Source organism: Stegodyphus dumicola, chromosome 11, assembly GCF_044657685.1.
Source record: "Stegodyphus dumicola isolate Sdum_Otavi_A_Nest chromosome 11, ASM4465768v1".
Taxonomy (NCBI): domain Eukaryota; kingdom Metazoa; phylum Arthropoda; class Arachnida; order Araneae; family Eresidae; genus Stegodyphus; species Stegodyphus dumicola.
Window position 1 is genome coordinate 166,365,186 of NC_140778.1, and position 22,269 is coordinate 166,387,454.

Here is a 22,269-nt window from a genome sequence, read left to right on the forward strand (position 1 = left end):
TGTAATGTATGTGTTTTTTATTTTTATGGTTTTTCATAAAAAAATATGTTTTTATTACAAATGGACTAAATTGCTTTATAAAAGAATCAAAATATTGAAATTAAGGCATTATGTGATAAAGCTGTAATTACAGTCCCTAAGATTAGATTAAAAAATTAAAATTTTGCTGTTGTTATATATATAATTAAGTATGTACTTTGTTATTATAATCATATATTGAAAATTAAGCGTAAAACCTCAATTTGATGTAGTTTTTGGATAAAGTTTTTGTAGTTTTTCGAGGACGACATGGGCCTGGTTTCTTCAAATTTGCTCCTAAAAGAAAGAAACCGGTATCTGATTGCCTTCAAAGTCAAAAGAGTTTAAATCAAAATTTGTATTAAACTAAAGTTGCTTTTTTGCTTAATTTTAAATTCCAGATAAATAGAGAGAAATATGTATGGAGTAAGTAAAAGAAATAATATTGAAATTAATAACTTTAATCTTGAGTAATACAATAATATAGTTATAATACATTGATTTAAATGTATATTTTAATGTCTTATATGTCTTGTCTGAATGTTGTTATTTTTTGTTTAAAGATTTACAAAACTTATTAGGATTATTTATATTATTTATTATTAAAATTACATTAAGTATATTTTATTTATCAGCATTTTCAGGTATCCTTACTTATATGTGTTTCATAATTTTTGCATCTTCAGGGTGGTTTGCTGCACGGTTTACCTTTATCAACTGAAGCGATTTCTGTTGCTGAACCATCTGTTGTAAGTCTTTATTTGAACAGTTATTAAATATTTAATATTATAAACTTTTTCTAAAAAGTATCAACACTGTTTCTAAAATTTAAAAATATATTAACGTAATATTTACTTATGTTTAAGAAGTATGAATGCTATGAACAGTCCAATGTATTTATGCTTTTTTATAAGTTGAGTTACTTTGAAAATGGTAATGATTATTTGTATTTATTTTTATCCGATCAGAGTTTATAATTTCTTTCACTTCCACATATTTCATATATTATAATTTCTTTTAGGTTCATTTGCCACAACCTTCAGCTTCATATTTTGGAGAAATAAATTTTGCTGCCGAAGTATCTGATGTAAATTGCCATTTTGCACTTCTAAAAAATTTTAATAGTTTTTTAACATCTATTCGTAAACTGTACTATGTTTTTTTAAATGTTTCCATCTTCAAAATCATGCACTTTGTTTCATTTCACCAGTGGTTGCAAATGTGTACATTACAGTACATCTCAGGTGTGTTTGCAACAACATTTAGCATTACCTTCTGATTAAATAACAGCTGCTAGTAAAGAATCTATTCTATGTTTTCATTTGAGCAGCTATTAAATGTCATATGTTTTACATATATTAATGAATTTTTATACGATTTCTGAAATATGAAATTGTTTGTCTTATGGTTGCTAAACAGCTGTACTATATCTGGCTGTTGTGCTATGGAATTATTTTTGAATTTTGAGTGTTAACAATTTATTATCTATTTATGAATTATAAAATGTTATGTAAAATAATTATTTCTTAAAATGAATGTAGTTTATATTATCTGTATTTCTAAATTTCTTATATATATATTTCAGGTTTGTTTGCAAGAACAAGCTTCAACTTCATCTTGTGATAAAATGCCATCTATTTGTGAAGGATCTCATGTAAGTAGATAATTAGTGTATTATTAAATTGCTTGCTTATACAAAATCTTTCTATTAACTTTTTTTTGGGGGGGTGAAAGGAATGTAATTAATTTCATCAGCATTTACAAATTCTTTGTGTACATTTCAGGTTTGTTTGCAAAAACAGCCTTTAGCCTCATTTTGCAATGAAATACCATCTATTTGTGAAGGCTCTGATGTAAGTTGATAACTAATGTATAATTAAATTGCTTCCTTATATGCATTTAAAATGTTCTATAAAGTAATTTTTTGGTAAAAGGAATGTAATTAATTTCATCAATAGTTGCAAATTCTCTATGTAAATTTCAGTTTTGTTTGCAAAAACGACCTTTAGATTCATCTTGCAACCAAATTGTAATTAATTTAAATTAATTTCATCAGCATTTGTGAAGGCTGTGATATAAGTTGATAATTTGTGTTATTAAATTGCTCATGATTATGGAGATAATCGATCCCTTGAAGAGCTGGAAATAAATTTTAAAAATCTATTTTTAAGTGAAATAAATTTTAAATATTAGAAAATAAAACAAAAATAATCTAGAAAATGCTGAAAACAATAGAGTTCAAATTTAAAAACCCACCACAGTATAGGAAAAGAGACCTGGAACTTGCATTTTTATTTTGTGGATTTATTACCTGTTTAAGTTTGACATTTAATCCAAAGGGGCTTTGTCCCTGAAGGACTATTGTTTTCGTTTTGTATTGAAACACTACAAACGGCTGCATCACTTTTCAAATTGTTGCCACCAAATATTATCACCCTGTACTATATTTAAAGAAATTATATAGTGAAGAATCTGCATAAATGCATGTATGTTTTTTGCATTCTGATAAAACAACGGTACCTAGAGCCATCAAATTTTGAATGACTTAATTCTACTGTGAATATGGACATCTAGAAGACCGAATTTGAAATTCGGAATTTGTTTTAATATATATTTTATATGTTGTAAAACTTTAACAAATTTTTGATTAACAAACTTGAGGATTTCAAAGCGAGCAATGGCAATGTTGTACAGAAAAGACACTTTTATCTCCAGCATGTGAGACAATGAATCGGGAATTCTGAAGATATGTTCATTTTAAAATTATCTTGCAATATTGCTGTTGAACTGAATTTTATAATTTAAGTGTGAAAAACTTGATATTTAATAAATAAAGGTAAAACACAAAATGTTAAAAAAAGGCCCCTTTGGGTGTAATTTAAAATCTGAAACCTTTCAGATCTTTTTTGTTTGTTTGTTGTGTTTTCCCCCCTTCTTTGATGATTATTCATATAGATTTTTTCTTTATTCCAGGATGTTCTTTTAAGGAATTTTATAAAACAGCAGACTGAATTGATCTCGCTTCTGCAATGCCAGAACAAAATATTACTGAAAGAACTTACAGCAACCAAAAAATAAATAAATAAATAAATAAATAAAAAATGAAATTAATGTTTTAAAAAATGGCATAGCACTGAAATTCAGCTTCATGACCTTCAAGTACAGCATGAGGAATTGCTGAAAGGAGTGAAAACATTTCTTTCAGATGAACAAATAGCAATGTTGAAAATTCCTCGTAGAAGCATTGCAAAATGGTCTAACGAGAGAATAATAAAAGGCCTCAAAGTTAGATTTGCCTTGGGCAAGCATGTTTATAATTACTTGCACAGAATAGGTTTTCCGTGCTTTCATACAGCACTTTAAATAAAAGACTTCAAGGTCTTGAAATGAATTTTGGAGTCATCAGTGAGACGATTGAACCTTTGAAAATTAAAGGAGAAAAAATGAATGCTAGTGATAAAGACTGTATTTTATCATTGGATGAAATGGAGATTTCTGGCAATCCTGATTTTGATATTTCAAAACGTAAATTTATTGGTAAATGTACATTAGGAAATCAAAAGGGTGCAGGAAATCACTATTTAGTTATTTTACTAAGAGGTTTGAAGCTGAAATGGAAGCAAGTGGTTGCCCATGAGATAACTGGACAGGTAACAGGATGCCAGCTCAAACAACTTGTTGTCAATGTTATCGAAGCTGTCAATTCTGTTGGATTTAATGTTGTTGGTATTGTTAGCGATATGGCAGCAGTAAATAGAAGCCTGTGGAATTCTTTGGGAATATCTGTTTCTCGAAACCAAAGAAATAATTTCACTACTGAAATTAAGGGCAAAATTATTTATGTATTTGCAGATGTGCCACATCTTTTAAAAAATCTCTGGTCTGCAACTCTTAATCATAGTATAAAACTGCCCAGTTATGTTTGCAATAAAGAAAACTTGGTTACTTTGCATGTATCTGCAGGATTTATAAAAGATATCTGGATTACTGAAACAAACCAAAATTGTGGTTTGAGAACTATGCATCATCTCAGCAAAGAAGACCTCTTCCACTCACATTTTGATAAAATGAATGTTGCTTCTGCTGTGAGGTTTTTTCCAATTAAAACAGCTGTGGGATTGGAGAAGGCAGTAGTTTTAAAAGAGATAAGCCCTAATGCTCTTACAACAGCATGGTGGATAAGATTTATACGTCAGTGGTTTCAAATGCTATCCTCTAGATGTAGAAAGAACTCAATTGCTGTGACAAATAAAAGCAAAAAAATTGAGTTACTTTTTGAATTTATTAATGTTATACAGCTTATAGAAATTGGTAAAGGGTGGAAACCATTACATACTGGTTTGATTCTTTCTACTTTATCAGCCATACAGTTAGCTGAGGCATGTTTTCTGAATGATTTTCAGTTTATTTTGACGAGCAGATTGACACAAGATGCTCTAGAAAATGTATTTTCTCAGATACGCAGAAAAGCTGGTTTGAGGCCAAGTGCTTTGCAAGCTGTGAAAGCATTAAAGCTTATCTGTTTATCTCAGTTTATATCTGACATTAAAAACTCCAGTTATGCTACTGATTCAGATATTTACTTATTAAACTATGCGAAAGATGAATTTGAATTTCTGAAGGAGAAAAAAGCTTTAGAGCCTGTTACCATACCAAAAGTTTCTGATGTATCTCTACAGAATCTCACCCTTAGTGAGGAAAATAACGTCTGTTATATTGCAGGAGCTGCAATAAATTCTGTTTTGAAAAATGCTTGTAATTCATGCTCACAGTTTCTCTTAGTTTGTGAGCAAAATACTCCTTCCATTGATGAAAATAAGCAGTACATAATTAATTTTGCAAATTTAGGTGGGCTTAAATGTCCTTCTCCAGAAATTTTTAAATTGTGCCTTCTGTGTGAAAAAAATCATTCAAAATTTTCGAGACGAAATAATACATGGAAATGTAACTATGGATGTGGAAATTGTTAATATGATTTGTAAGAAAGCAGGCGAGGTAAATATTCCCTCCTGTTGCAATATCAAAACAAAGATAATAAAATATTATTTGACTGCCTGTGGAATTGGTCTCAAGAAGCTTCTTCAAAATAAAAGGCAGCAGCGGCAAAGTTTTGCATCTCCTGCTTTTAAAAGGAAGAAAGTAAACTAGAATCTAATCAAGAGTTTAAGAAGTTTTTGCTGTTCAGTTCTGTCTGTAAAAAAGTAGAGTAGTTGTCACTGAAAAATTGCTGTTTGTCTCTTCGAATAATAATTAGGCCCACCAACAGCTGAATGGTTAAAGTTACTGAATGCTGGGAGTTCCATCTTCCGTTCTATTTCCGAACAGGCTGGCTGCATGGTTGGTTTTTTTTTTTTTTTTTTTTGTGGTTTTTCCCCATGTGTAATGTGAATACAAGCCAGTTCTCCTTAGAAAGTCCTCTACAATAGAAGATCTCATAGTCAGCTAAATCGGATTTACTTTTGTGTGACCTTAAATGAGGCATCAATTGTGAATCTGTTTTGGCATGTTATTAGGAGTTTTAAATGAAACATTTATTGCTGTTGTGAAAGAATGATCAACTGATGTTTACCTTACTAATCAATGTCTTATAGTATTGTAATGGCTTGCAGGATTTTTCATAATGGGATGTTGCATACGTTTTACTCTTATTTTTTACCAAATAAATAGAGTATGTTCCTAATCAGACATTTCTTCTTTTGTACCAGGGTTATATAGTATGATGTGATAATTTGGATTTGTTTATAGAATACATAACAGTATTTTTTGACATTCTAATAGAACCAGTGTATTTTATTTATTTACTTATTGCTTTAAAACAGATTTTGAATCAAGGCTTACTTCCCACCCCCTTCCGGTATGCACATAAAACATGTTTAAGCTATATTTATAATATATCAATGAGATACAGTGGATGGACAAAAATATGGAAACACCTTGTGAAATGCATGTTTGAAAAGAAAGATTGATTTTAATGAAATGTAGGTGGCGCTGGCGTTTTTGACTACTGACGCCACCTATACAACTTCGTAAATGTGCTAAACAGTTCAGTTGTTGTCGGAGTACTGTTATGTGAGGTTGTCATTGCATTATGTCAGAGTTAACAGACTTCGAACGTGGGCAAATTGTTGGAGCACGTATGGTAGGTGCTTCCGTAAGCAAGGTAGCCGAGGTGTTTAGTGTTTCAAGAGGTACTGTATCGAAGATTTATTCCGCATATTTGAAAAGCGGAAAAACATCATCTGCTAAATCACAGGGTGGACGAAAGTGTGTCCTGAGTGATCGTGACAGACGATCATTAAGGGCAATTGTGACGAAAAATAAGAAGACCACAGCTGAAAAAGTTACTGCTGAAATGAATGTTGTGTTACCGAACCCTGTGACTACCAAAACAATTAGAAGGGAGCTTCACAAACAGGGAATTGCTGGCCGTGCTGCAATTGAGAAGCCACTCATCAGTGACGCTAATGCCCGTAACAGGAAAAGGTGGTGTTTAAGTCATAAAGCCTGGACTATAGAGCAGTGGAAGTGAGTAATATGGTCTGACAAGTCTTCTTTCACATTGTTTCCCACTTCTAGCCGAGTTTATGTCTGGAGAATGCCATCTCAAGCCTATAATACAGACTGTTTGTTGCCAAGAGTGAAACATGGCGGGGGTTCTGTTCTGGTTTGGGCAGCCATATCGTGGTTCTCTGCTAGCCCCAAATGAACTGTGTCAGGGCACATGACTGCCAAGACTTATGTGAATATTTTGGCCGATCAAGTTCATCCCATGGTACAAACTTTGTTCCCCGATGGTGATGGTGTCTTCCAAGACGACAAAGCCCCTGTTCACACAGCTCACATTGTCCAGGACTGGTTTTCTGAGCACGAGGATGAGTTGTCCCATCTCCCCTGGCCACCACAGTCACCAGACCTGAATATTATCGAACCTTTGTGGTCTTAGGTTAGCTCCTTTAATGGAAAAAGTACAAAATAAAAATGATATACCTTGAAAACAAGAATACTATCTGAATAGTGTTGGCTAAAATTTATTCAGATGGTTTTTTGCATTTATTCAAACATCTCCGCATATAAATGAGAATTACATTCTATATAAAGCTGTTTGATGTATAATGGAAAAAATTCAATTACTGCAGTATGTTTTAATAAAATTTGAATATAATAGACTGAATTGCACTACATTAGACCAAAAAGCAAAACATTTTTATTTATTTATCTTTATTTTCACTATATGTGTTTGTCATATGTTTGTTACTAGAGGACTTATTTTATAGATTTGAAGCTAAATAATATTTTTATGTTTTTACTTATGCAAATTAATTAATAAAAAGAACTGTGATTTAAGTATTGTCTTTGCTGTGATATAGATTGAATCTTATTATGTTATGGAATTATCATTTAAATATTCAGATACGTGTAATATTAAGAGCATATGTATGTAAGTATAATTTTTCCAAGTATAATAAAAAGTAACCATCAACAACCAATAAACTTATAAGTAAATAGTATCTGTAAATTCTGTATGTAAAGGTATTATTTTTATTTTTATTTATTTGTGTGTGTATTATTTTAATATCGTTTATAGCTAAATAAAGAACAAAAAACAAAAAACAAAAAAAAATTAATGGAATTTTTTACTGTATTAAATCTATGAATCCCACAGTCATCTGAGCATTGAAGTAATTTTTATAGCATTCTGCACTTCATTCTGAAAGCATTATAATTTAAAGGTGTATATCTTGAATCAGTATTTAAAATCATAAAGTGTTTAGCAGCTTTTTCTGGAAACACACACAAAATAACATTTTTAAGAAATTTGCTACAGTAATAGACGTTTGATTCCATGTGAGCAAAATTCAAATAACGTATTAAAAATAAAAAACAAAAATTAAAGATTAAACCTTATCCTAAATTAATGGAGGTTGAGGGATTTCCCTCAACCATATTAAGAATGTGGCTGAGGGAAAGCTCTTGTCAAAAAATACATTTTGAGATAAATAACATTATGCGTGTATTTAAAAGAAAAAATAGAAAATTCAATAAAGGAATTCAAAAAGAAAGCATTTTTAACTAAAAATACAAATTTGAAATATGATATGTGAAAATGTTTTAGAAACTTTTAAAATAACTTGAATCATACGAGAAATTTGGCAATTAAAAAAAAAAAATACGAGAAAGAATCTGAACTGCAGACAAAAGAAGGGGAAAAAGCCACACATCTTTATAGGAGTGCAGAAAAAAGCTGAAATTCGGATTCTCTAGAATGTTAAATTTTAGCGGACAGCGCTAAAGAGTCAAAGTTGCCGCTCCACACCTAAATTGCAACCCTAAAGCTTAGATTCAAAATGGCTGACGAGTCAGCCTGTATCTCTAGTAGCTCTATAGACGGCTTTCGATTGCAATTTTGACGTCATCAGTTGCCATACCGGTAAAGCGTTGCAGTTGAATTCGGTTTTACCAGGTAAGAGGCGAATTCAAGTGCAACGCTTGTCATGGTAATCGCACTTGCATTGCAAAATCGGATTCAAGTGCAACGCTTTTCGGACACGCCTACTGAAAATACGTCACTACCATAGAGGAATTTTGCGGCTACTCCTGACCTGCCGCAAACTCTTAACAGCGACTGTAAACAAGATGGCTGAAGTGATTTTGCTCAAACGTTTAAGATATCGGAGAAATGCTGATCAAATTCCTTGGCATTTAAGAGACAGTCGTAATGCTTTTGAAATGTCGGAGCGTGAATTCATTAGTTGATTCAGATTAAATCGGTTTGCTTCAATGAATTGAAACCTTTTCTGAAGGTAACTGCCAATGGATATTCTCTGCAAAAGCAGGTTTGTTTTTACTTACTTACTTAGATTATGAAAACTGAAATACTTCTGGAAATGTTTCCGAATCAAAGACTATGCTTAAATGACCTATTTGAGAATATTATATATTTTTATACGTAAACACACAAATTTTTAATGTTATTGTATCAGGATTCTTTCTTTTTCATCACGTTTTTTTTCGTAGTAATGATCGAAATCGTTAAATGCAGTAATAATATCACCATTAATTTATCGTTTTAATTACTGTAAAACGTAATCTCGGAGAAACTGTTTCTCTAACAGAAATTATGCATATGTCTGTCTTTGAGATATATGTATATGTTAGGGATTAGTTTTTTGGAATATTATATATTTTTTCATGGTTTTAGATACGTGCATTTAATTTACATATGCTCTCAGAATTTCAATGATATAGTAAATTAATTCGCAGCAATAATTAATCTTTGATATGTATGCAATTAAAATTTCATAATTTAAATAAACTTTATATGAAGAGAGAGTATTTGTTAAATTCAAATTTAATTCTTTGCAGTAATGGTGCATGAGAATTATTTAAATTTAACTTTACTTTTTATTCTTATGAAACAATATATATATATATATTGTAACTGTAGGAAAAAGCATGAATTTTTCTCAGCTGTTTAAACAGTTCCCATGTGTAAAATAGTATTTCATCCTCCAAAATATTAGTTAATTTTATCCTAATGTATAATGTCTTGCCTGTTCGTACAGTGTGATTAATGTCATGGTAATTTTGGATACTTTCTATAGATCTTGCATAATAACTACACATGTAAGTTATATACACATTCGTAAATCTTTTATGATATGAAAAGTTATTGCAGACTTTCACATAAATATTAATAACTTGATATTCTCGCAACAGGTGACTTACCTTACTTCCGTAGACCATGAGCAGAATTAAATAAACTTATAAGGTTATCATACTAAATTACACGAAAAGCAGCATGACATAAATAAATGCAAAGAAATTAAATGTATTTACTGTACTAATAGATTATTATATTACACGACATTGGTTTTGCCCATGTATAATGGGAATGAAAGCCAGTTTTCCATAGAAAGTCCTCTACAGAGGCATCTGTTTTCTTAAGCAGATTGCTTTTAGCACATTTCAGTGACCTTGATTTAAGTATGAAACTGGATAATATTTTCTTTCTGCATGAAATGTGTTAACTGAGTTTTAGAAATATAAGCCATCTTGCAGTTACTGTGATAATACTAATTTTTGGTACCTCCATATTATACCATCAACCATGAAAGTTGTGCCAATTGCTGCTGTGGAATTCTGAGCCAGACATTTGTATACAGCAGTTACAACAAACCATACATCAGTTTCTCTGCAGAATACATGAAATAGCCCTGCTGTGAAAGTATTGGACCCACTTCGTGAAAAAACATTCGTTCATTACTACTGTTTTATGCGGTCAAATTTTACCAAAAGCTCATTTTAGAATGCTATGAATACAAGTTGTCTACAGGTAATTGTTCCAATTTCTTACTGTTTTGTTCGCTATTTCCACATACAGTAGATGTTAATTCTCTCGACCAGCTGTAAAAGAACTGGAGTGCAATCACAAATGTGATTCTACCTAGCTTACCAAGTATTATTTTGGGTTACATTCAAATGAAACCGCAGATGTTGCGAATGTGGTGTGATATTAATTTTTGTTTTGTCTTCATTAACCGGAAAAATAAATTTTCCATTAATGGTGAAAAGGTAAGAAATATGTGATAATAAGTATAATATTATAGTCATTTCACATTACTGCAAGAATGTTTTATTATTATTATTCAAATAATAATAACAAAAAGCTATCTATACTATAATTATAGTGAAGTATTGATATTAAATAATACAAAAGCTTTTAGAATCACCTATTTACTACAATTTAATAAAAAAAGGGTAGCTATAATTTTTTTTTTTTTGTTTTGTTTTTTTGTTTTAACGTTTTATTGAATATTTTTAATAATGAAAAAACAGTGACATATTTTTGTTAAAAATGGAAAGTAAACTCCTTAAAAAGACTGATTTATTAATATATCAACTATATTCAATGTTAAAAATCTGTGTATTAAAATTTCAGATGAAACTTTCTTTTGACTTAGGATTTATGTTTTTCTAGGTATGGGATGCTGGTCTGAGGGTTCTCTATGCTGTAGAACAAAGGCCAGGCAATACTCATGATGCATTTATATGGAGTTTGAGTGGACTCGAACAAAATCTAGATAGTATTTTGTCGCATCGTGCATATCTTTGGGAGACAGTGGATTATAATCCCATTTTATGACGGGAATATCTCTATAATGAGAAGCATAGAAAAGTTCCTGCAGCTATAGAGATCAAATCAAGATTTAGGGTACTGTACGTTACTGGTGGAACACTATTGTATTCACAAAGCAAAATATGTAAAATGGTCATATCTGGTGGCCATTTTACATAATATATGCTTAAGGTATTGTGTTGAAAAGCCTGAGATTGATGTGTTTGAAGATGACGAGTTGGTACCTTCAGAAAGTTTTCAGTCAGTGCATGTTGAAATTGCATTGCACAATGAATTAATTTTAAATTTTGAAACTCGATAATAAATACCCAAAGTGGGCAACAATGAACCTCTGGCAAAGGTGAAACCCCCTTCATGGATAATAAAGAATATATTATGAAAAAATTACTTTCATAATATATTCTTGGGGACCCACAAGCCATGGTTTATATTTAAACCTGTAACTAAATTCACAACCCTAAATTATTTTAATTGATAATCCTAAATAATTTTACTTGTCCTGGTTTCAAATGCATACTGACAACCTTTATCATTATTGTTCTTCCCTCTGAATTTCTTGTTTCCATCATTTATGTTTAAAAACTCTTGACTACCAGAAATAACTTAATAGGCTCGATATATATATATTTCAGTGTTGGTATGCCAGTCATGATTTACAATAGTAAGTCACTATAAATTAGCATTGCACTTAATTTATCTCAAACTTAGCAATAAGATTTACTGCACCGAAATTCAGTTTCTTCCAAAAAAGTCAAATGTTTCCCTTCCGTGACACAAGATAGAAAATTTCCATGTGACAATACACATTTAATAGCATAAGAACTTCATGCTTATTTATTATAGTACAAATTAAAACTGACATATTCTGTCAAAGATATTTAAATGTATTTCCTAAAAACAATTATTTCGCTCTATACTGTTTATGTATACCCAGGCTTCTTGGTGGTGGGCAAAACAAATATTGGACTGTTCAATTTTCCTCCACCATTCCTGTGAGCGTATTCTTCGATTAAGCAGGGTTTTGCTGCAATTCCTGATTAGCATAATATGTCAAGAATAAACAGCCTATGATTTATGCCTCCATATCCTCTTGTATTATTTAAAGAACATACATTTTTCCTTTAATTCTAGATTTTAAAACATTAAAGTAAGGGAAAGATTGTTTGCTCAATTTAGATTTATATCATAATTACGCATTCACTATAATAACTTACTGCATACTTACCTCAGTGGGTTTGCCATTAAAAGAAATACATTTAAGTAAAATCATGAGTGTATAATAAATTGTCTTTCAGCCAAAAAAAAGAGAAGGGAAAATAAATACAGTGTGATTCACTTAATTTGTAGTAGGCGACTCAACATTGTTATTGTAAACTAGACATTAGCCATACTTTAATAGTTGTCATCTTTAAGTTACTCTGTATTTTTAGAACTTCGAAATTAGAATGCCAATTTTATCTGCCATTGTTATGGAGCTGTAGGATATCGAATGTTATTTCTTCAATGATAAAAAGAAATGAAATTTTTAATACCACATCTCATTCATATAACTTATTAACATAATTGAAAAACAATTTAATTTATTTCATGTTATATCTGAAAATTAAAATTTGTAATACATTGACTAAAGATTCTAACAGGTCTTATTCCCATTTCCTCCAGGAAAAAGATAATTGCTGTGTAAAATACATAAATATTTTCACGAGACTTATAATAGTGGTATTAAAATTATTATAATGTTTATATCATATAATGGATCTGTGAATTTCTTTTAAGAGCGTTTAATACCCCTTTCTCATGTCGATTTTTAATAACAGATGGCGTTACGAACGTTGAGCGATAAAGACTCAAATCTGTAAGACTACCTACAGCCTGGTTACTATGGCAACGACGCATCCCTTCCTCTGTACTCGTTTAGCGGGAAAGTGAGTAAGCCATAAAACACTTAAACACATCCCCTCAATAAAAGACCTGCTGTCATTTCTTCCGTCTGTGACTCAGACTGCAGGGTATGTTTTGAACAGGAATAGAACTTTTCTACTTTTGTGTTGAATGAAAGATATCTGCGAGATACGTGCAGCAGTCGCTATTTCTTTTCGCAAAATTTGTTCATCACGCTTTTCAATGTTGCGTAATGTTTCATAATTTGCCGTTATTCTGCGGAAGAAAAATGTTTTTAAAAATACTAGATTTTTAAGCATTTCGGTAATTTCATCGTGACATAAAAATTATATATAAATGATTTTATACTTGATGATATGTGTATACATATATAGCATGCACATAATATTCCATTTACTTATCCATCCATAATATTTCATAAATTACCATCCATAATATTCCATAAATATGTGTTAGCACTTTCCAGAGCTTTATATATATTTTTTACTTGTATTATACAATCGTATAACACTCCTAACTATTATTTTTTTACTTCAAAAGTGGATAAATCATTATGAAATTTTTCTAGTACACGGAGAAATGGTCTATGTATCCATACACATAAACGTAGTAAAAGATACTATTCTTGATTGAATATCTTTGGCAGCAATATCAAGATGCAACGAAAATTCGAAATCAATTAATAACATGCATTTTATTACAAAAACACTAGCAGGACGTATTATTTGCACAAAAAACTTAGTGTGGAAATAATTTGCGGCACATTATCTGAGATCCGCTTTGAATAAAAACTACATAAAGTTTTATAATGAATAATCAGTTTCAAGATTTCACTTGATACTGAAATGCATAAAATCCAATTGCGTTTCTGTGTTTCAGGTTTATAAAATACAGCTGATAATTGAAGGGGTAATGTACAAGTTGATAATACATGATAAGGGGGAAGAAAGTCCTAAATTACAAAATTGAATATTATATTTTAGTAAAGTAAAATGATACATATTATAGATACATCCTAAAAAACGATAATATATATATATATATATATATATATATAGCGCATATCATTGTATATTGTATATATATAATGTATTTATATGTATATCTACTCTTTTCCGGATATAACTGTAATTACGTACTGTGCTGGTTTATCATCTTCCTGTAGCGATGTATTTGGATTTGCTGTGTATGAATCTGTTTCACTAAACAGAAACAAATAGGAAACAGAATATTGAAAATTGAATTTGTTTTAAGCATTAATAATTTATATATGTTAGATTGACTAAAAAGAGTATATTCACGCATAACGTATAATTAAGCGAAGTGAATACTTTTTGGCAATCACCTTTCTAGGATGATCATTTTTGAAAATAACCAGTACTGTTGATAACATAAACACCGGCATGATCTATCTGCCTAAGGGAAAGGATGCTTTCGTGGAAGACTTTCTAAGGGAAATTGACTCCTAGACACGTTACACAGGGTAAAACCCCGAAAGCGCAACCAGTCCCTTCGCGGGATTCGAAACTCGGACCGAACTACTGGTGTTCAGCTACTGTACCGCTTCGTGCCTCATTTCAGAGCGGATTCGCTATATATGAAACAGAGCAATGTGCTGTTACCGTATTTAGCAGCCTGCCTTTTTCCTTGACCTGCCATAAAAAAATAAAAGAGCAAAATTATAACAGCGTTTCTAAAAAGATGCTTTGCGATATTCTCATTAAATCTTTATCCTTCTGCTCTACTAAAAACGAAGTACGATTATTTCAAATTCAAAATTTTATAACATTACTTTACAGAAAGTGACCTCATGTCTTCTAAAAATAAAACCCCACATCTGTTTCTACCCAAGCGGCTTACTTTCTAGACAAAGTAATTTCAGTGTAACGTACGTTCAGTTTTATCTAAGTTTGAACGAAAAAAAAAACTATGTACATAACAAGCAAAGATATTAACAGCACATAAATTTACTCAATTATATAGGATTACCAGAGGAGAAAAAAATAATCCGATGAGATAATTCTCTGAGAATTCATAAACCCTAAATTAGAATAAATTTTATAAAATGTTTACTAATGAATACAGGTATTTGCATAGTAAGTTTCCTTTTTTTAAAAATTTTCCATCTTTATCACGTTTATCGAAGTGTAGTATTTAACTTCACAATTATGCTCCGAAATTTCATTGCTGTAGATTGGATGATTACCAATATATAATCCTACTAGTAACCAGGGCCAGTATTAGAGATTTTTGCTGTTCACTACAATATATGTGTCTCTTACTTCTGCCACGCGCCGCCAGTGGCTGAGTGGTTAAGAATATTGATTACTAGAAGTTCGACCTGGCTGCATGGTTTGTTTTCATGTTGTGCAACATGAATACGAGCCAGTTTCCTTCAGCAATCAGGCTCACCCGAGGACGAGCGGTTAAATCGCTGAACACTGGTAGTTCCGACCTGGGTTCCAATCAAGGCGAACGGGCTGGCTACATGGGCGTTTTCATAATCTTCCCTGTGTGTAACGTGTATGGGGAGCTTTGCTATAAACTAAACTAAGCCTTCAGAAACTTCCTCCACGAAGGGCATCTGCTATCTGCCACCTCGTGGCTTTGCTATATTCAAAGAGCCTAACCCAATTCTAGCACTCAGTTCCTCTCTAAATTCTAGCGGGCGAGCGCTAAAGTCGCCTATTACTGGTAATTCAACCTCGGCACATTATTTGAGTTCAGCTTTGAATGAAAACAACATAAAGTGTTATAATGAACGATTAGTTTAAAGATTTCACTTGATACTGAAATGCATAAAATTAAATTGCGTTTCTACATATCAGATTTATAAAGTACAGCTGATAATTGTAGGAATATCAGGTTCATAAAGTACAGTTGATAAATACATGAGAAGTGGGAAGGAATTCATAAATTACAGAATTTAATGGTTGTAACGAAAATTTTAAGCACGAACGTTCTTCATAAAGTTATGAAAAAAAAAGCAGTCAGTACCTTTAGTGCGGGTAGTAATCACTACCAAAAATCTATGCTTTTCTGCCAATGTTTTGGTAGTTTTTCAAAACCTTCGGCTCGGAAACTTGGTGGCCCGAGACCAAACACAGGTCAACCTCATTTCGGACCTCTTGTGCAGAAGTGAAGATAGGACTAGCAAAATGTAGCTGCAAGTGTGAAAAAAAGGTAGAAGTCCGAACGTGCGATGTCGGAGTTGTATGGTGGGTGTGGTGAAAGATCCCTTTCGAGTCCGTACAGAGGCCAGCCGGTGAATGCAGACACGTATGGTATTATTATCTTGATGGAACGTTACCTTTCTGCGCCGGAACTCAATTCGACTCTTTTCCTTGATAGCAGCGTCAACATGCACTAGCATCTCGTTGTATCCTTTACTGTCAAGGGTTTTACCTTTTTCCATATACTATTTGTGATTAATACGACAGCAATCCCACCAAATACAAAAGAATGATCTTTTTGTTAGTCAAATTACGCTTTACGATGCTGCCGACGAACTCACGGGCGCAGATCAACTAAATTTTTGGCCTATGAAAAATTTTTGGTTGTTGAAATAAATTTATTTTTCAACACAAGTGACTATCTGGTTCAGAACTTTGTCTTTGCGCTGATATTCGAGAAGAATAGTACAGGCTCGGACACGTCTGACCTTATCTGCTTGAGTCAGCTGATGCGGGGCACAGCTGACGTTTATTTGATGCATAGTGCGACTAATGGAGAGATTCATTTTTTATGGATAATACCACGGCAATCTCACCAGATCCAAAGCATGATCTTTTCGTTAGTCAAATTACGCTTTGCGACGCTGCCGACAGGCTTACCGGGCGCAGACCAGCTCCCTTTTCGACCTGTATTGTTTGTGTAAACTTGTCTAACTTTGAACAAACAAACAAAAAAAAAACTATGTATATAACACGCAAAGATATTACAGACCATAAATTTACTCAATTTTATTGGATTACCAGAGGAGGAATAAATACTCAGATAACTCTCTTAGAATTCTTAAACGCTAAATTAAGAATAAATTAAAATGTTTACTAATAAATACAAGTATTTTAAATAATAAATTTTTCCAGCTCTACATATACCACGTTTATCGGAGTGTCGCATTTGACTTTACAATTAAGCTCCGAAATTTCGTTGCTGTAGATTGGAAGTATTGCTTGATGCTTCGCTGAATTTTACAATTTTGCTGTACCTAAATTCTGCTGTACCGGCAGTGATCATGATTTCAAATCCCCCCACCCCGAGATTTACTGTTATCTGAAAAACAGCTCACAAGTTGCTAAAAATAGCTATAAAACTGGTTCCACAGCTTTTAGCAACGGCCTCCCGCTGTGCGTTTGGAAACTCAGCTTTTGAAAGAAAAGGAAGGGGAATAATTTCTCGGACTACAGTATAGATCAGGTTCTTGACTTTGTTTGAGCTACTGCAAAATGTTCTGAAGTACAGTTTTTTCTGTTTCGGCAACATTCATCTTGAGAATTCAACACCTGTTCATTAGCCCTTAGTAATCGACAGAAATGCTTTTAGAAAGTAGTGGGTTCATTGATACCAACAAAATGGTTGGTATCAATGAACTGGGGATACGTTAGTTTCAGTTGTTGGGTTCAAATGAACCTTTCAAATACTAAAAAAGTCCTTTTGCATAATTGAAAGGATTTCATCTGAGAATAATTTTTCTACTTAAAAATGAGTTTTGCAGTACTTTTTAAATACTACTTGTATTTTTATTTTCGAAAATTTTCATAAATATTGTAATTAATTATTTCCATTTTAGTAACTCACAGAAAAAACACAATTTTCAGGAAATTTTTTTATTATGGTTATTCAAACTTATATTAATATACAGCATCTTTTATATTCCTTATACATTTGACACTGCATGCTTCAACCTGCATGTAAGTTTCTCTTCCTTAGTAACTCCTTACCCAGAGACGTCTCAATGAAAGCCAAATCATGCACAAAATTAACACCTGAAAAAAATATGATAAAATATTTTTAATAGCATATTCTCGACAACAGAGTACATCACATACCCCCCCAAAAGTCCGTGTTAAAACCATTATGGGTGCACGGCACCTCTCGTTGTAAATCCTTTTAAAACTGCGTTTGTGCGCAGGTGAAGGTCGTAGGCCCAGTGGGCACCTTATTTTTTTTGCAAATTTATATGCTTAGAGGTTCTCCTTGGACTTTGAAATATTTTTATTGTAAAGATTTTTATTGTAATTAATAGAGTTCAGTCTTGAACTTATATACTTTTTATATTTCCTTGACTTGTATTTCATGATTTTTTAACTGAAATTTTTTTGGAGTCCCACCACTTGATACTAAGTCTTTAATCATGCCTGGCTCTGAAGTCAGAATGGAGGAAGATTGTATTTCACCAGGAAAAGAGGAAAGAGATGTGCTAAAGATTATTAATGGATTGCATAATGTGGTAGACAAAATTAAGGCCCAGAGGAAGATTGGTTGTTCCCTTACAGATAAGCTGACTGAGGGACTTAATTTGATCCTTACTTGTATTGGTGATTTTGGTGAAGGAAGAGGTCCGCAGATTATAAGTTCGTCAGATAATACCAAAGATATTATTGAGATTAAAAATGAGATGTCTAGACTTAGAGAGGAATTAACTGCTGGAATTCAAAAGATCTCTGAAAATATCTCTCCTACCTATGCAAGAGTGGCAGCTAAGGGATTGAATGAACTTATTATTAAACCAGCTGCTCCAGATATTAATGCTTATGACGAAATATGTGATAAATTTAAACCAGAGGAAATTGGAATAAATATTAAAAAATCATCAGTTGGAAATAATGGGGAGTTACGACTCCGACTTGGCGATAAAAATGAAGTTGAACAACTTGAAAAGGCAGTTGCAGACAATAAAGATCTGCATAAGAACCTTATTACGAAAAGGAAAAGATTCATTAAACCTAAAGTCATAGTTTATGATGTAGAGAATTGTGTCGAAAATGAGGAAATAGTGGAGATTTTTAAGTCCACTTGCATATGTGGTGGAGATTGCGTGAAGCCTCTCTTTGGTCTTCCATCTAAGAATGGAAATAAGAGGCACCGTGTTTTTATTGTTAGTGGTTTGTGCCAAAGTGATTTTATTTCATCCAGAAGTATCAATAGAGGATGGAGGCACTATAATGTAAAGCTCTTCTTGCGACCGCGACAGTGTACCAAATGTCAGTCTTTCAGTCATACGAAGAAGAACTGTCAGGCAGAAATTTTCTGCCCCAAATGTGCTGGGCCACACGTTGGCAAAGAATGCACTAATGATAATTTATGCTGCATTAATTACAACTATTCAAACCAAAAACTTCAAACTAATTATGATGTCTGTCACGGTGCTACCGACAGAAAATGCCCATGCTTGGTTAACGAGCAGAATTTCTTGGAGGATCATCTGGAAGTTGAGTTCGATATTTAGTTCACTTTGGAATTCAGTGGTGGGTTCCAATTGATGTTTTTGATTGTATCTTTTAATTGTATTTGTCTTGTCCTTTTATATACCTTGTGTATATGTTTTTGACTGTTTTTTGATTTTAATTACACTTTTATATAATTATTTATTATATTTTATCTTGGAGAAATCAAATTATGATCATATTGAGCATCAATTTAAATCATTGTGCTCTAGCTCAGGCCCAGCTCCAGGTTCTTGATAAAATCATGGGTTCTATCCCAGACATTATTTGCATGCAGGAGCCCTATGCTGTTCAGGACTCATTAGCTTTTGTAAGCCCTGGCTGGAGATTCGCCTATTCTGGTAAGGGTAGGACAGGTATGCTTGTTACTCGACCAGATATTGATTTTACGAGGGACTTGGAAACAGACACCATTACTGCCATCTCTGTGTTTAACCGTGACTCTAAGAGATTGGGTATAATCACAGTCTACTTTTCTGCTGCAGAGGATATTGATAGCCATTTATCGAATTTAGAAACCGTTTTAACAAAATATGAAAGTTTTATCCTGACGGGTGATTTTAACTCTAAACACACATGTTGGGGCGCGGGAGTCATCGACTCTCGTGGCCGACTTGTTTGTGATTTTATTATTTCAAACAATTTGATTTTATACAATGAATCCGACTCTGTTGCTACTTTCAAATCGGCTGTTGGCGAGGGATGGACGGATTTGGTTCTTTCCTCCTCGGATGTTTACACTTGCTCTGGAAAGCTAGAGATTTTATTGGATGAAAGTCTTAGCGATCACCGTTATATACGTGTTGTCTATGATGTGGACTTTCATATAGATCCTAAAATTAACATTTCCAGGGACGTCTCAAGGATCACAAGATTTTGTAAAAGCATGCATAAAAAGGTACACGATTTTAAATTAGAGCTTGATGTTTGCAGTAATTCTAAAGATCTTGATTATTGTACCACGAAATTCTTTGAAGATATCTCTCGAGAAGTGGATAAGAAATTAAGGGTTGGACATACCAACGATAAAAACATCTCTTGGTGGAATTCCCACCTTACCTGTCTTAGACGTAAAATAAGAGCCTTGAGAAAAAGCTTCCAGACTCCTGGCATTTTAGAAGACGTCCGCCTAAAAAGAAAAATCTTGTATAAAAAGGAATTAGCTATTTATAAGCGAACTATTAGGAAAGCTAAGTTTGATACCAAAAGACAATTCTTTATTAATAATGTCAACTATTATGATGGTTTTTACCGTATTGCCTCTGGTAAAACCAGACCTGCTTCTACTTTTAATAATCCTATGGGAATTAGTAATTTGAAAGAACTAAATCGTCAGACTATTACTGGAGCCTTGAAATTAGGCTGTTTTGATAGCTTTGTCTTTGAAGATGAGAGAGTCGTAAATAATGTTGAGCCCATGATTACATCTGTTGAAATCAGATGTGCTGTTAACCAGCTGAGGAGACGAAGTGCGGCTGGTCCTGACTCTTTTAGTCCTATTTTTGTACAGGTTTTTATCTATATATTTTTAGACTTATTTTTACAACTTTTTAATCTGTGTTTTAAATTTGGTGCTTTTCCTCGATGCTGGAAATTGGGCCGTGTGATCTTACTCCCTAAACCAAATGGAAAACTGAGACCAATTGTACTCCTGAGTGTATTTGGTAAGGTTTATGAGAAAATCATAGTGGAAAGACTGAGACACTATTTAAATATTAATGCTCCACTTAGTCGGCGGCAATATGGGTTTGTCCCTGGTCGTTCTACGGATGATGCTCTTTATGATGTTATGGATTTCATTAAAACACATAAAAAGACACAACACGTAGTTTTGGTTTCTTTAGATGTGTCTTCTGCATTTGACTCCGTACGATGGCGTTCCGTCCTGCAGACCCTCATTGCCCTAAAGACTCCAAGGAATATAGTACGGAGCTACTTTGACTACTTTGCTGAGCGCAGGATTATTTACAATGGATTCGGAAAAAGAGAGGCTTTGATTGAACTTGACATTTTTATTGGTGGTCCGCAGGGCTCCTGCAGTGCCTCCCTGCTCTGGAATATTATTATTGATAAGATCCTCTCTTTGGATTTTCCCGATGGAGTGGAACTTGTTGGCTATGCAGACGATTTGGTCATTTTAATTACTGCTCCGTCTTTAGCAAAAATTGAAAATTTATTCGATCACGTTATGGAGAAACTTGAGAAATGGAGAATAAACGAATGCTTACAATTTAATATAAGTAAGACCTCTGCTATTATGTTTCCGAGGGGCGGAGCGAATATTAGAACCCCACAGCTTCGTTATTTAGATCAAAGAATCAAGTTCGACACCACTATTAAATATCTAGGTGTGATCATAGACCATAAGCTCACCTTTACAGAGCATTTTAAAAACATACATCGATCTTCTGATAATTTGCTCATGTATTACAAGAGGACCTTCTCTGCGGACACTCTGGCTATTAAGGCATATACATTGAGAGAGATCTTTAAAAATGTCATAATCCCGAGGATATTTTATGGTATAGGTGCCTGGGGTTCCAGAGCGGGGGAACATGTTAAATTAAGGAATAAACTTTATACCATTCAACGGAGCTGGTGCCTATGTATTACACGTTCCTTTCGTACTGTCTCTACTGAGGTGCTCTGCGTTCTCACCGGTACGTCGCCCCTTTCTTTATTATATAAATTATCTTATGAAAAATTTCTCTTGAGGACTAATAGATTAGATTTTTTTTATATGATGGCATTTTAATTACCAAA

The 22,269-nt window shown here is 32.8% G+C and overlaps 1 long non-coding RNA gene across 1 annotated transcript; it reads left to right on the plus strand.

Annotated features, from left to right (window-relative positions):
* Positions 1–313: 313 nt before the first annotated feature.
* Positions 314–1,674, plus strand: LOC118180214 (uncharacterized). Its single transcript, XR_015043884.1, has 3 exons — positions 314–767; positions 1,040–1,105; positions 1,604–1,674. It is a non-coding gene; the product is annotated as an uncharacterized LOC118180214 (long non-coding RNA).
* Positions 1,675–22,269: the final 20,595 nt, after the last annotated feature.